The 17655-nt window shown below is 31.3% G+C and overlaps 1 protein-coding gene across 3 annotated transcripts in view; it reads right to left on the bottom strand.

Annotated features, from left to right (window-relative positions):
- LOC134724852 (zinc finger MIZ domain-containing protein 1-like) overlaps window positions 1-17655 on the bottom strand; it is a 195838-nt gene that overhangs the window by 132133 nt on the left and 46050 nt on the right. For all 3 annotated transcript variants that reach the window (XM_063588147.1, XM_063588145.1, XM_063588146.1), the window contains one exon: window positions 2954-3007. The gene's annotated coding sequence lies outside the window, so the exon portion shown is untranslated. The remainder of the gene's footprint in view (window positions 1-2953; window positions 3008-17655) is intronic.

The raw sequence follows: 17655 nt of genomic DNA, 5'->3' as shown, positions 1-17655 counted from the left end.
AATTGAAATGAGATGTCTGGTATACATCAATTAGACAGCTACCCAATGACAAAACAGGCCAAAACTCATCTTAAGGTCAAAATACAGTCCTACCCAATGACAAAAACAGCCAAAACACAACTAAAGGTCAAAATACAGTCCTACCCAATGACAAAACAGGCTAAAACACATCTAAAGGTCAAAATACAGTCCTACCCAATGACAAAACAGGCCAAAGCACATCTAAAGGTCAAAATACAGTCCTACCCAATGACAAAACAGGCCAAAGCACATCTAAAGGTCAAAATACAGTCCTACCCAATGACAAAACAGGCCAAAACACATCTTAAGGCCAGAATACAGTCCTACCCAATGACAAAACAGTCCAAAACACATCTAAAGGTCAAAATACAGTCCTACCCAATGACAAAAACAGCCAAAACACATCTGAAGGTCAACATACAGTCTAGAACATTAGACACATCCCTATGCAAGCTTTAAATCGCTCAGAGGCCAAAACTAGAGTCTTGAAATATAAAATAGCCAAATGACATTTAGAGGTCAACATACATCCATTAGCAATTGACCAATGTCTATACAAGCTCCAAAGTCTCTCCAAAGTTAAAACATTAATAGCGACTAGAATTTCCTTTGTTAATCTCTTTACCAAATATCAAAACAGGAAAACTTACTTTTACTTTCTGCTTGTTAATTTTCCTTTTCTTGATTGCAATGTTTAGCTGGCTCAATTAATCTGTTTATCATGATTGTTGACATGACGATTACTAGTCTCTATTGAAGTTAAGACTTGCATTTTATAGACAACAGTCTATTGCTGACCACTGTGTGTTTAACATGTCTTATTATGTTGGCAAAATATGACAAAACATGGATGTATACCTCATGACCAAGCATACTATAAATGCATTGCAGGACTTGCATTTAGATAGACCATGTACAAAGTAGTTAGAAATTTTTTAAACAGACCATTTCTTCCCCCACTGTGTTGGTGATAGACACTTTAAGAAGCTACTTCATTCCAAGAACTTTTAAAAGGACAACCCAGCTACAACTTAGTTATCTAACAATAGATTTTCAACAATAACTTTTATAATTGCCTATTTTCTGTTATTCAAAAAAAGAGAAAAAATAAGAATAAAAGAATGTAGCTTTTTTGCTTCTGCATTTACCAGTTAAACACTATTTCCTTGGCAGATCAATCTTGAGAACTTATAAAAGACGCCACATAAGGTACTAAGTACAAAGAAGAAGCACTCTGTACTTGTTTCTGGTGAACTTGTGAGTGAAGCCAAGTACATGAAGTAAGGTACTAATTACTAAGAAGAATCACTCTGTACCTGTATGTTGTGAACTTATGAGAGAAGCCAAGTAAGGTACTAATTACAAAATGTACTAAGAAGAATCTCCCTGTACCTATCATAAACAACATAGATGTTGTCATTTATCATTAAATGTTTTCTTTCTAATAAAAATCACAGATGTTCATTTAAAAGAAAAATAATAAGTTATGAAATATATATAGGACATATTTTATTTAATAAACTCAGTATTTCAACTTACTGACAAATGTCAATAAGATCCAATAGCTGCCTAAAAGGCAATACAAATTGGATGGAATACATGAAAATAGACATTGAAATCATTTTTTTCTGCTAGGGAAGAGACTTTTAATGTTTATACATACACTGGAACAACTTTTATAAAGTCAAAGGTCAAATTGCCTTCTGGAACAATGTTACGAAAAGGTGTAAAAACCTTTTAATCATTACAAAACAAATACAAGCTGCTTCGACAAGAATCCAGAGGCTCTATGAATTTTAGATCACTCATATATTAAATTAGAGCTACAGCACCAAGCTGAGAGAGCATGTACCAAGATTTTAGTGGGTATTTATTACCCAATAAAATTTGGCAAAAAAGACAAAAAATTCAAAAGACATTTGATAATTTTGATTTAAACAACAACTGATGTGACCTTGACCTTTTAACCCCAAATTCCTAAGTCATCTATTCCATCCAAAGAGACATTAAATAACCAAGTATTGTAAAATAAGAACATTAACTAAAAGAAAACCAATCCTTTTTACTCCCCAAATTTCTGTCCAATAATAGCTGCTGTGACCTTGATCTTTGACCTATTGACCCTATTACCAATAGGTGGATTCCTCATCACATGTGGCATTACCAAACCAATGATGGTCAAAACACCATTATGACTGGAGATTTTTCTCCAAACCAAGTGCCAATAGATATAGGAAGATGTGGTGTGAGTGCCGATGAGACAATTCTAATGTTTGGATTTCTGGTCAGCCAGTAAATCAGGACAATGTTCAACTTATTGTTTAGAAGCCGAGTTCAACTTCATCATTTTTGGGCTTATAATTGTACCCTGTATAGTATTTCTATTTCATAATAAGATTGTAAAGCAAATTATAAAAGTGCATGTTCTTTTTAAGATGAAGAATTGGTTTAGCTTGTTATACTACCCAGTGCCTTTATTTTTCAATGTGCTGAGTTTTGTAGTGTTATCTACTTCAATTAAGAACTTGTTTCAAAACATTGCTTAGAGACCAATTTAGACTTGCAGTGAAGTGTGTATTTTAGTTCCATGTCCATGCAGTACATGAAAACAGCAACACATGTGCTGTTCATTTGCCTTTGGTTTTGTCATGATACGTCATGAATTAATACAAAATATTCTTTGTGCTCTATTTCGTCATGTGCAATATGTGCAACATAACACTACTGCAGAAGTTAAAAGACTAGAACTGTTAACCAGAAGTCAGTTTATGATATCTATCATTACTATCAAGGTCTCCCAATGGAAGTGTATCAAGTCTAAGTAGGGATTGTGTTTACAAATACTCTCTACCCCTAATCATACGGCTTAACCAACTTTACAACAATCACATGTAAAAAATTGATTCAAACCTAAATATATATTCAAAATTACCTTTATATATGATTTCTTCACTTCTTGACTAAAACAACATATAAGGAATCTTTCCTGTAAGAAAAGAATATAAAGTATTATTAAGATACCACTCAAGAGTAATCTTGGCTATTAATGGAATCATAAAATCTATTAAGACATGCCTCTAGTGAGAATGTAATTCTATATTTGGCGTGTTCTCCTCTGCAATTCAGCAAAAAAATAAAAAAAAAAGAAAAAATCTTCGACATGATAAAAATTCATACATTGCAATTAAATTGATCTGTTCTTCTTAGTTTTTAATCATATTCAACAAAACCACAAAATTTGACACCTTAAAATTTGTATATCTTCTAAAATATGTTTGATGAAAGACGTTACATAGATTTGTTTTTAAATGTGGAACCATGAATGACAATATAAAAATATTTTGACATATCACATATCAATAAAAGAATGAAAAATTTGTGATATGACACAAGTTTATTTCTAAATATTACTTAAAGCCACAAAATGATGACAAATTGCCAAAAAAAAATTGAACGATTTATCAAAATTGAAAAATACTATAATTTTGTGAAATATCTAATCCAATGAAATTTAAATGTTATATATTAGGTAATCGGTAACGTTTAAACATACCATGTTTATACAGCATTACTTTTGTTCAAACAAATTGAAAGGATGACCTTAAGATCATGTTGTTACTTCATCGACGGGTTACGACAATGGTTAAATGTCTGCAATTTTCAATGAGCACAAATTTAAATCCCTTTTAAATCAAACCAGCAGACAAACCACATATTCTTTGTTGATTGTACGGTGGTTTTTATAGTTTAAAAGATAAAACAGGTTCACAATTGGTGATTTGAATTGAGAAAAAGTTACAATTTTTTACAATAGAACGGAAACCATTGGCGACAATCAAAGTTATGTCACGTTTCTTCCCATTTTTTAAGGTCAAAATTCTCTTTTTTTTTCAAGTGCAAGATCAGATGAACTTAGTCATTCTGAGTGACATAAGCGGTTGGGCCACCTCAAAGAAGACAGCAACATAACAACAAAACCAGACTAAATAAACAACAAATGTAAAGGTTGAATTCTGTTATTACTAAAAAATCTCTTCAGAAAATCCTCAAAACATTTCAATGCATAAAAATTCAGTGCAAACAGATTCTTCGAAATGTCTCAATTGTTCAAGTTTTAGGGGTAGAATTTACCCCTTATGGAAGAAAACATCACTTTGTTTATTCAGTAATTCCTCTCTATATTCAACATCTGGATTATGGAGTAATTTACCCTGTTGGTTCTTATAGTTGTTCTTTGTTTTAAAATAGGAAACAAACTTGTTTATATTGAAGAGTAAACTATAAAGAGAGCATCCATTTGTTCTAGAGGTATTCCTGGGTCTTTGTGGAATATCTGACTTAAATAGTGGTCTGAACAGTTTTCACTTTTCATAACAAAATCCCCATCTATGATACAGAACTTTCCCTAGAGTAATTTATCTGCACTGGAGATGTACTTTACAAGAATGATATTGGCCTCCAACAGAAAAAAGTAGAAATGGTGTCCCCAGGAGGAAAAACTCGGTAAAAGAGAATAAAATGATTGAAAAAACATGAACTCAAACAGCTAAATCCTCAGAAAACTTGCATCACTGATAAAACCATGTCTGAAGAAAAGAACTTTTAAAAAAGTCTGAAAAAGGACTCCATTTCATTTGTGGATGTGGATTAATTCATCTTGTAAAAGTTAACAAGTAAGAAACCCCTTCAGAAAAGCATATTTATGTATTATCACTTTTTTTTTAAAAATAACCTGTCCATTTATCTAAAGAAAATTCATTTTCAGAAAAAAAACAATGTCTCTCGAGTTATTTAATAAAAAAATATCATTAATTTGTAACTATGGTTACTTACCCTTTGCAAAGAAATCTACTTCTGAAATTTTTATACCTTATTATCATAGAGTAGGGATTTATTAAGATTGAAACAAATTTTTACATGGTATTAACATGTACAAATGCATAAAAATCAAATAAGTTTGGAAAACAAGAGTATATTACCAAAAGATTTTCGAGATTCTACTTATCCATGTGGAAAAAACAAAAAAAGTATATAACTATATTGATGTTGGTATTACATGTAACATTCAAGAACAAACACAGCTGCTTAAAAAATATGTTTATTTATAATTGATTACTTTGACTTTATCCTGATTAGGATATTAAGGTGGTACCTAACACTACAGGGAGATAACTCTGTAAAATCAGCAGAACCTTTTAATAATGTAGTGTTCATAAGGGAATATTAAGCTTCTCAATGATCAAAATAAGTGTTTGTCAAACTGCTATATAACCAGTGTAATTTTTCTGATAAAACGGTTGGTTCAAATTTTTTGAAATTTTTATAAATACTTTGTCAAAATTAAAAAAAAATAATTGAGCCAAATTAATTTTAGTTAAAGTGTTAGGTACCACCTTAAGTATAGTTCTGTCATGTTATGCCTTGCAACATCCTTCATTATGGCGGGATTATGCAAATTTTGATAAAAGTGTACTTTTACTTTTGCTGACCATTGATTGGTTCAAACTTTGCTACTTTTTTTTTTTTATGTATTTCAAAATTCCAGAACATTAAATATGTTGTTTAATATGCATTTTACACTTAGACATGCATCAATGAAATATTCAGCCAAAAAAATAAAATTCTTCAATCTTGTCAGAGTCAGCTTTAATACTATAAAACCCCGATCAAAGTCATCAGAAAGTGAACACAAAAGTTGGCCCATCAATTTAAATTGTCTTCATAATCCAATTTCATTGATTTGTAGTACTTTAAACACTAATCCTCACAGTTCAATTGTACAACAAGATCTGGTATTGTAATCAAAATAAAAATAACCCATTTTATGCCATAGATTTGAATTGTTATGATATAAAAGCCATACACCTGAACATCAAATCTTTCAGGGGGGGTTTTGAAGACTTGAATAATATACTTTGTAACCATATCACTTCAAGAGAACATTAACCAAATGGGTCTTAGCCTGTTTGTGATGATATACTTGTAGTGTGTTGAAGAAACTTATAAGATTTGATCATTTCCATTACAAACAAGTTGCACTCACAGCACAGTGAGATATTGCTCTCTAATGACCCCCCCCCCCCCCTTTTTATAAGAATTAAGCAAAAAGGTAGTTGATGAGAAATCTATAAAAGAGCATGTCACAAGGTGAAACATGCTAACATGAAGCTTGATACCAAATTTCTTAAAACTTTTGATTTGTAGTTTCTGAGAAAAAGTAAGATATAAAATTCCATGGGACAGACCAACACCCTTACAAACAGACAGATTGTCATAGTATAGCAATATATCCTTGTATGATAAAACTAGAGAACAGTAAATGTGAGGCCAACCAAATTCGAAATTCAGTGAAAAGGGGAATCCCAAACCAGGATAAAAAGGGGGGGGGGGGGGGGGGGGGGGGGTTCCAACTATATGTCCCCATTCAAATGCATTGATCAGCCAAAAAAAAGGGGGGGTTCCAACCCCCAGAACCACTTTTGGACTTATGTTCGGACTGATAATGGTAACACGTAATGCCCCCCCCCCCTTTTAGTCTAGCAGCAGGAGTCTAAAATAAAGCTGTCCCTCTTATTTATCATAATCATACACAAATTAACTACAACAATGAAGCCAGTAAGTTCTGCTCCAAATCATATACCCATCATGCATAAAGTATACAAATTATTGATTCAGATTGTGCAATTCATCAAAAAATAAAAACTAGGAAAATACAATTAAAACATCAATAGAACAAAACGCTTTGCCATGCTACTTTAATTTTCTCTCGTCAGTTCAGCATCTGAACAAAACTTCCTGATTTCTTAATACTATTGGAATAAATGTTTCATCAATCTTTTAAGACCAATTAACATAATCATGACACATAATATCTTTTTAAGGAAAGTTGTGGTATCTATTATTATTGATCTTTTCCTAGTTCCTTCCCACACATAACAAGAGGATCAAATATTACTTTATCACAATTCCAATGAAAAATCTGTTTTCCTTTAATCAAATAAAATACATTGGCTAGTTTATTGATCTAATTCACTGCATTAGTACATTATATGACGATGTCGTTTTGTGCCTTATTTAGTATCCTCAACGGACCAGTTCATACGATTGGACCACGATTCTATGTCAAATAATAACAGCGATTAAGTCAAATTTGTCTCTCTCTTCAACAAACCTTACAAAGGCAGACAGAATATCAAATATTTAAGAATTCATCATCAGATTGCTAAAAAAACACGAACAATGATCTATATTTAATCTGAAACGCCTATTGTCGTTATCAGTTCTTATAAGTTGATGTTTAATGATGAGTGAAAAATCTAGTGTAATTCTGAATGGATAATGTGTTATTCTGAAGCAATCAAGCACATGTTTAACAAGTTTACAAATACCACTAAAAAAACACTCAGCTGCACTGACAAACCTTCTGTGTGTGGAGATTTGCCCAAACTCATGAAAAATTCAACACATCATGGTTAAGAATGTAGCTGTATTATGTTTCATTTGTCTGGTTTAACTATCATACAATCTGCAGTTTCGCCTAATAAAATAATTATAATTTCTCATCCTGCTATTGATATGAATGGTAGAGGGGAGACAACTCTTGTCTATAAAACTTGCAGCAGATAATTGCTAAGGTTTCACCAGGAAGTAATTAATTGACAACAATGTCATACTTTTTTTAGGAAAAAAAGGGGGGACAATAATCAATCAAGTTGCACTATCAATATAAAACAAAGACAAAGGGACAAAAGGACAATAATAAATCATATATCAAAGACAACCAAACAACAAGAGCAATTACATGTAATGAAACATAATGGGAGCATGCATCCTCAGTGGCGGATCCAGCCCAACCCAGGACAAAAGGGGGGTGGGGTGGGGTGTTCCAACTATATTTCCCAATTCAATCGATTGATCGGCTAAAAAAAGGGGGTTCAACCCTATGAACCCCTCGCCCCCTGGATCTGCAACTGATTCTCCTGAAACTTTAACAATGATGTAACACCAGTACAATACAATACATGTATTTATTAAGGTAGACCAGTACTTTGGACAATTATATCATTTATTTCTCAAGAAACAAAAAAAAAACTACACATGATTTTTCCAATTACTTTTGGACACCTTAGACCATTTGATGAATAAATATGTTTTTACAAGACTTTGGTATCAATCAGCACACCTCCAAACAAATTTAATGTTAACACCCATAAATAGCATTACCTAATCATAGCTAATGCAATGCCTTATAGAACATTACTAAAGTCAAAATATCTTTTGATTTTCATATTACAAAACTTGCTGCTTTCTGTGGAACTAAAAACAAAACAAAAATCTATTTTCCCGTTTATCTTTTAAATTCCTATATCAAAATGAGATTGCTCCAAATTAAAGTTAAGGTGGATCAGAAAAATTCTTAAAACCTATCTCCTCTTGCAACAATCATCAAAGTAAATAATACAATATTGTAATATTCAATCATATTCAAGAATCTCCATGAATTATGACAAACACATCAAACAGATAATACATAAGTAAATAAGCTGTCCTTTCCTTAAGTAAACAAATTGCAGACAGAATTGTCACATTGATAAATCTTCATATAGTTTGAGAAAATCTGACTTACAACTAACAAAACCATAAATCAAATACAAGGAATTTATCAATACCTGTAAAATGGGGTATATATAATTGGCCACCCTGGGTGCGATTGAAATTTTATCCATATGTAGTTACTGATAAATCCCTTAGATGACTAGGAATGCTGAATAGAAATCTCGATTTTCAATGACAAAGGCTGCCTTAATGACAAAGAGGTCAAACTTTTAAACTTTTCCACGGATACACCTGCAGATCGTGAAGAAGAAGAAAAAAACGGGTCTATGAAATTCACAAAGAAAACGTACTGTACTGGAGAACACTGTTAAGCTCACCTGTATCTTTTTAATAGGTAGTAAATTTGCAGGGTAGATTCGAAATTACCATAATAATTTCTCATATTGGTTTTATAAAGAAACATACTTTCTTTTCAGAGAACTTATTTTTTTCAATTAAATTTAATAAAAAGATGATTTAAGTTATATTTACGAACAATAAATTCCATTTGAATGACTAATGAAAATATAATATGCTACTGGGTGCTTAAAATGACAACTATCCACTTCATCACAACTCATCTGTGGATTTTATAGTTTTAATATTTTTCCCGTAAAAAGGATGTCAAACACTTACGCATCTAATTGAAATTTAAAAAAATATTTCTATTGTGTTTTGAGCAGACAATTCAAAAGTTGGCAGCAGACATATTTTTTTTCTGAATGACCTTGACCTTATGCTTTAGAGGTAGACAGGTGCAACCTAATTTGACCTCAAACAAATACGCTTTGAACAAAGAGAATGAAATCGCTTTTTTAAATCCATTTTCTCCATTCATCATCCTTTTATTCAAATTTCTTCATAAAAAATTTCCAATTCTTTCCATTAACTACAGGTGAACAGAACCCAATGCATTAACAAAACAAGCTGTCAATTTAAAACTAATATTCTTATGATAAAATTTCATATTTTAAATCTTTCAAAATCTGATTGTAAAAACTGATAAAAAATTGTTTATACCACTTCATTATTCAGACTAGCTGACTTTCTATTGATAAATGTATCTCTCTCATGGTCTAGGAAGTTCCTCTTACAGATGACCATTTTATTATGAAAACCAATGCTCACTCTGCTTTACAGTGGCGGATCCAGGGGGAGGGTTTCGGGGGTAGGATTTACCACCTCTTTTTTTTTTGACGATCAATGCATTTGAATAAGGAAATAAAGTTGGAACCCCCCCCCCTTTTGTCCTGGGTTGGCCCCCCCTTTTTTAAATGGCTGGAGACTGCCCCTGCCTTGTAATCTGGGTGCAGAAAAAAAAATCAATTTAATCATTTATGCATCCAACAATCAAATTTATAAAGGCACATATAACTCAAAAACAGAAAGTGACACCCTAAAGTTAAAACTTGTTTTGTATTCAGAGGTGATTTAGCATTGTGTAAAAAAGTTTCATAAAATTTGGTTGAGGCTAGCTAAAGTTAGAGAACAGAAACTTATATCAGGATGTACAGGCGTATGGACGGACAGACAGACAAGGGTAAAACTTGTGAAAATCTCGGAAAATTATACTAAAAAAAATCTTTTACAAAATGAAACCCCCTGGATTCATGCCCAACATTAAAATATCAACAAAGGTCACCAAAAGGTGACTTATATGACCTTCAGAAGTATGTCCTAGATGTTTTAGTTTCTTATTCTAAATAGGCATGAAATATTTGCAACTGGACTTTAAGCAAACAACAGACAATCAATCTTTCAAGTGAAGGATTTCCTTTTCATGTCAGATCAATTTTTTCGGTTTTTCACTATTTGATTTAGATTATTTTGATTTTATTGTTTTATTTGTGTAATGTAGTCCATTTAAGGATATTTTCTAATCATTAACATACCTGCCAACTTTCACGATTTAGGCGTGTACTACACGATTTTGACCCTTTGTCACGATTGCACGATCGTGTTCCTGAAAAACCCTCTAAAACACGATTTGGTGAAAATCTACACGAAAAATATTGTTGTTCCCGATTTTGAACTGTGTCCAATGGAGGAAAATCGTGTTCAGCCAATCAAATTGTGTGTTTCTCATGATCAAATTAATCAGCCAATCAAAAACTTTTCTCTCAAGATTATTTAACATGCTAGATATTGAACTTGTGTTTGTTGGTCAGAATTGTAAAACGTGAACATGGCAAATGATTTTTCAACTGCAAGGAGGTTCTTACACAGAATAAGAATATAAGCATGGCTGATTGACAAACTTCAATGATGCAGTACTACCATGAAGATAATAAATAGTAGTTTATTCACTAATTTATTGACATTACATGTACACTTGCTGTAACATAATTTTATTTATGTTTTCAATCATTTAAAGTATAATGTACTATTCATTATTTTTTCACATGGAAACCCCCCCCCCCCCCCCCCATCAACATGAGGAGTCCCTTAAATGAGGGACTACCCTTAGTCAAGGGGTCACTCTTGTAAAAAAAAAATAGAAAAATGTAGATTTATTAACTTAAAAATGGGAAATTCTGACATTAGTGATTACATTTGGAACAGCTTTTCTAAATGAAGAGTCCTATTATTTTGAATAATAAAGAAGATATAAGGCCAAGAACATATCAAAATTCTTGGACATGTGTTGACCATATAATACAAGAAATATGCAAGATAGATCATAAGATGTCTAGTTCTTAGGGAAAAGTTTCCTCAAATAATATGAATGTGTGCTCATTTGTACTTAAACAGTGGTTTTTAATGTCCTAACATTGAGGGGGGGGTCCCTAGGTGTTGTTCCTAACCTGATAAAGGTCCTTCTTTGTGTATAATTTTAAATTGGAAAAGTCAACAACTATATAGTATCCTTACACATGAAAATAATTCATGGTCTTACAGCTACATGTTCATATTTTCTGCTGATATAATAACTAGAATCATGCAAATAAACTTAATAAAAAGGTATGTAAGCTCATCTTACAAATATGACACTTTTTCTAGACTACAAAACAGCATGCGCAAAAAAGTCGTCGCAAAGAATTGTAACCTTTGAAATTGTTGTCGCGCGCTAAAACCCCCATGGGCATTTTCAAAAGTTGGCAGGTATGCATTAAGAAATTTTTGAAACACATCAATATTTCTGTTTGAATGTTCAAAATTTGTTTACTTATTTGTTTATTGTATATTGTCTTTTAGCTGAGATAAATATTTACCATTTTAAAAATATTTTAAGATCAAGCAAGTAAGATTTTATCAACAAAGTTCTGCTTTTTACCATTTTGTTATTGAAACTAAAATCAAAATTGGAAACATCAATCAAAGCTCATAAAACATCATAAAAGGAAGCAACACTCTTAATGAGGATTACAAAATTAGTTTATTGTTGTAACTTTCCAATCAAATTAAAAATCATTCTCCGTACACAGCATAAAGGAAACATCTTAAATTAGAAGCCAAAATATTAAAAGAAAATCATCACGTGTAGAAAAATTGCTAAATGTAATATAATTTTCAATAACAGCTCATTGTTCAGATTAGCGACTTAAACTTCTCATATTCAAACCGAATGTCACTTAATAATTACTAAATAACAGAAATCTTTCGACATTCGCCAACACTAACGACATCAATAACACGGCAGTAGCCTAGAGGTATTTTCCGATGCAACTTCTGGAAAATTAAGATGATGCGATTCCCAATAAACCTGTACTTAATGTGAGCTATGGAAATTAACGATAGAAATTTACATAACAGACTTGAAATGTTACATAAACATATGTCTGACATTTTAATTCCATCCTTTTAGAAAATTACGGCAAATAATCTGCAAATTGAATCAATAAGAAAAAAAGCCGATTACACAAAAGTTATTTTAGACCAATCTAACACGTAATTCCTTTAAATTTCAACATGCAATATTCATTCTACGATTATTTGACATTAAGTTCTAAAAGCAAACTAATATTAAACACTGCTAATAATTAAATCTTTTATAGGACGGTAGAATAGGTTTTACAGAATATATGCTATATGGCTTTTGCACAAATTAAATGCAGCAGAATCATGTGCAAGTGTGGTTTAATGTTGTAACAGCATCGTCTATCGATATTAACAGCAATTACTGTTGGTGTACAAGTGAAAATAAAAGCTGTGGGTCAAACGATACTTGTATTAATCTACGGTAGAATTATTAATTCCTTAATTGAAGAAAAGCACTCTTCTTCATTACATTTAAAGTGCATTTTCAAAAGGTTTTGTCCTTTTAAAATAACAATTTGCTTAAACGTTTTTCCAAGTTGCAGTTTGAATTCATCTCTTAAAACTGATCAACTGGTTAAATAATAAAGTTCATTTCTAGTATGCTAAGTTGATAGTATGAATTTTTAGGCTATTTGGTGGATAAAAATCTTTCCTAACATTCAAATCTAGGAGTTGAGCTCTGTTTTAATAAAATTTATGTGTTTTTTTTTCTCACAAATTGATCAGTTTTAAGAGATTTCAATTAGTAACTTGTAGAAACATTCAAGCAAATAAGCCACTTCAAAATTATTGAAGTTATATGGATTGGGACTGAAAGAAAACCTATCCATATGTCTAAGTAACAGTTCTGTTTCAATGAAGTTTTCCCCCTGGTTTTGTTTCGGTTTTTTTTAAACGTTTCTGTCTCATCTCCATCTCCACATTATTGTTTGCAATAAACATAAAGGGTATATTGGTAAATTAAAGACATTAATGTACAGAAAGTGTCTAATATTTTACTAAAAAACATAAAAAATTAATTGAAAATCCCCCCCCCCCCCATTTTTTTTTTTTTTTTACAAAAAAACAAAATGAAGAAAACACTATCTACATGTTATTCTCCTTGAACCAACCAAAACCAGACAAGTATCCAAAAATAACCCAAGGACTCAAAATCTCTCAGATAAAAAAATTTAAAATGATCTGATCTTGTCAAATCTTCCTTCAATTCAAATGATATAAATTTAATAAAGTAACCTCTTCCTTCCTGAGTAACCTTCCCCTGTCAGAATTTATCAATTTACCTGACAATTTGTTTGCTGAAGTCAAATCTTACAATGACAACACAAAAAGTGCTCCATGCAAACTTCAAAAAAATATTGCAACTTGAAAATTTCAAGAAACCAGTAGGAATTTAAGTGGCCCATGATTTTACACATCTGCAGGCCAATAAGTCTGTTGACTAACAGTTTGAGCTAAATTTTTAATCATAGGTTCAACCTACAGACTCTAAAGGTAAAACACCCTTGAACATGAACAGCTTGAAAATAAGAGGAAACTCTATTTGAAGCAAAAAATTAAGGTCAAAAGACTATTTCAAGTTTTCACATTAACATATTTTCCTTCATATGATGAAATATTTAGCATCAATTAAATTTTTACCCATCCCTTTTGCAGGACATAGGAAATTCTTTAAATTTTATTTAAAAGATATTTTTCAAACTAAGTGTATGCAGCATATGTTTTTGAGACTTGGTATGATGCTCAGACGCTTGATGTCCTCTCTCCTGTGCAAAAGACAAAACTTAATCAAGTATGAATAACTAACAAAATGTGAAGACTGGTGACCTCTAAGACTGGTGACCTCTATTATGTCTTTTTAGCTTACAGCTTCAATAGGGTTATTTTCTGCAGTTTTTGAAAATGAAGAAATCTCTCAGTGTAAAATTTGTCAGTTGCCATTAGGCTCATTGTTGAAGGCTGTACAGTGACCTATAGTTGTTAATGTCTGTGTCATTTTGGTCTTTTGTGGATAGTTGTCTCATTGGCAATCATACCACATCTTCTTTTTTATATTATGAAAGAGAAAAAAAATGATTTCCTCAAACTCTGAACATCATCCATTTTAAAAGTAGGTTTCCAGTACTTTTATAGGTTGAGATTTCCTGCATTTGGTTCAAAAGTCATCTAAGTTCAAATAACGATAAATGTGTAAAATTAAATGAGTTAGAACAAATTCTCATCTAATGTCTACAATATTTAAGAAACTACAATACTACCATAACTGTGCACTTTTCAGCCCCCAACATGTTTTTTTTTTAAATGGGAGCCATGATGCTTTATCTGAGAAACAATTGATACAAATTTAGAACCTAACATCCTTATATTGTTTGTAATTAAGTTTGGTTTTAAACGGTCCATAGTTTTCTGTGTTTTTTGGAAGAGTGTACTAACTGATCGTAAAAAAAGATTGAGATAAGTGACATCATATGATGGGAATAGCTCAATCTTGCCTTTGGACCAGGTGAGCTATAACAAATATGATTTACTTTTGATCATACACTAAATTAGCTGACATATTGGATGCTTCTGCACAAAGAAAATTAATACACTGACAAATAACATTTAAATCTGAATAATTCAACAAAAGAATTGCATAATATTTTCAATTTCAAAAGAATAATCAGCCCAAGCCAGGTAAAAGGCAAAAAAAAAAGTTTTATTGGAAGATAAACAGACGTACGTTATTAACCGAAGACACTTTCTAAAACACAGAAATAAATCTATTGATTGTGAGTTAAAGAACTGGTTTTATAAATTGATCTCTTACGCAAAAGCCATTTCTTTTTTCGGAACAAATAATGAAATATCTTAACAGAGATACAAACACAATAAAAGCCTGCTGCTCAGCGTAGAAATTAATAGAATTAATTTTAATATTTATGCATTAAATTGCTACTTGTTTTGTATTCTATACCTCTTCATCACAAACTTTGTCATGTCTTATTGATTATCACTTTAATTATTGAAAACTTTATTTTTTTAAACAATCTGTTGCTTTTCGTCCTTATAAAGAAATTATTAATATAGCAGATGCCACATCATTTCTCGTTAACTACATCATCATATTTGTTATACTTTTATGGTTTTTATAATTTTACACATATCTGTAGAAAATTGCTTTCAGATTAGGATCTTTCAGGTTCTGTTACAGTAGAACATTAATTAACAGACACCTTTCAAACGATTCACTCATGCTTAGTTATATATTACTGAAATGTCCATTTTAACTTGGAGGTCCTAATGGATAATGAGTTATTTTGTGGGTTTTTATCAAAAACACCAAAGCAAAATTTTAAAATTGATTGCTGGCTTCTTATTGCCACAGCATTCTTCAATTGACTGAATAGTGTTTAAATTTAATGCCAGTTTCACCACTATTGTGTCTTTCCTTGGAGGTCAGTTTTTATTGGTGGAGAAATCAAAAGTGCCTAGAGACAACATAATAGCCCTATAGCACTTCGATTGCAAAACTGACAATTGTAGAATGGAGCTTATAAAAAATAAGATGTAGTATGATTGCCAATGATACTGCTATCCACAAAAAAACAAAAATGACACAGACATTAACAACTATAGGTCACTGTACGGCCTTCAACAATGAGCAAAGCCCATACTGCTTAGTCAGCTATAAAAGGCATGCCTGCAGGTTTGAACACTAAATCTCAGTGTTGACAGGCTACTGATACAACATTTTACCTTAGCTTAGACAACTTGGCCACAGAGGTTACTCAGCATCTTTTGACATCAATTGTCTTACTGTAAATTCAAAAAATCTGTGATGCCTTTTTTTTATTACCTATAAAACTTGACAAAGTTTTTTTTTATTTCACTGTTATATTAAGCAATTCCATTTGTAAAGAATGTGGAAGAGAAAAAAAACCTGAATAATTAGGAATTCCTTCTGAATTTTAGTTTTGTTAAATTGAAAAATCCTGTAAAAGTTAATATCTCCTACTTAGAAATTAGTGCATGATGAACAGCCTACCACTTAGGATAAACAAACAGGGGGTAAATTGCATTCAAAGCAGGGGGTAGGTATAATCTTCCATTTGTACAGCTCCATGGGGGAAAGACCCCCTCATGGCTGAACTCAAGATTACTTATTTCAACAATTTTGATGAAATTTGGAAAAAAAAAAAATTTTGGCATACAATCGAATTTTACAATCGCAAGTTATAAACTTTTACAAATTGTTTAAGGTTCATCTCTTATCAGTTTTCTGTCTACTTTAAGATTACCTATGTTAATAATTTTAATGAAATCCTAAAAAAAAAAGTTCTTTTGCATGCAGCGAAATTTAACAATCAAAATTGCTTTTTTTATAATATGTTTGTTATCAGTTTTTTGTCTTACAAAGAAAATACAAGTCAATTTCTAGAATAACTTTTTTTATTTAGAACTTTGATGAATTGATTTTGAAACGATGTAAGGAAATACCTTACTCTTTAGTTTGTATACATGTGTATTTATTAATTTACTTAGAAGTTTAAATACACAAATGACAAGGTGTTAGCCAGGGTATACAATTGTAATATCATTTTACCGTGTAGATCTACTACCTGTTTAAAACCTTATCTACCTGTTTAAATCACTGTAATTCGGCATGATATTTAAACTTGAACTGTGATCTTCACTCTCACAAATCAAACAATCTATTCTCTTGCTTGTAAAGTAGCAAAAGTTTACCGTCACTTAAAGTATGGTTATCTAAACATTAGTTTGCTGAGCCGATCAGCAAGTACGTTATTCTATTATGTTGCTATTTACCTGTTTAAAATATCTTTTACTAGAGGGTAAATATCGGCAACTTGGTCTTAAGTATCTGTCAACTAAATTTGAGAAGCTTTTGTAATAAAATAATCTCTTTTCTTATCACTTAATTTTTACCTTCTTTATTAATCCAATTGACAGCTTAATTAAATAAACTTACAGAAACTAAATATTTTTTGCAGTTGCACAATTTTTTTATCACGTCATTTTTCATTATTCTTTTTTTTAAGATGCTTTATCGAAATCAATTCTTGATTGATAAATGACAATGCGAAAATGATCAATATATAAAAAGTGTAATTTAATTGAAAATACATGTATTTAAAAATCTTTCGACTAGTTGAGTACCATTCTTATAAAGATGATGTTGCAAATTTGAGTTACGAGTTTGTATGTACATTCCCCCATGCAGACTAAGGTAACATTTTTTCATTGTGATCGGCATTTGTCGACAACAACTACTTAATC

This window comes from Mytilus trossulus, chromosome 7 (genome assembly GCF_036588685.1).
Source record: "Mytilus trossulus isolate FHL-02 chromosome 7, PNRI_Mtr1.1.1.hap1, whole genome shotgun sequence".
NCBI lineage: Eukaryota > Metazoa > Mollusca > Bivalvia > Mytilida > Mytilidae > Mytilus > Mytilus trossulus.
Note: the sequence above shows the minus strand (reverse complement) of the source record. Positions and strands in the feature narration are given on the sequence as shown.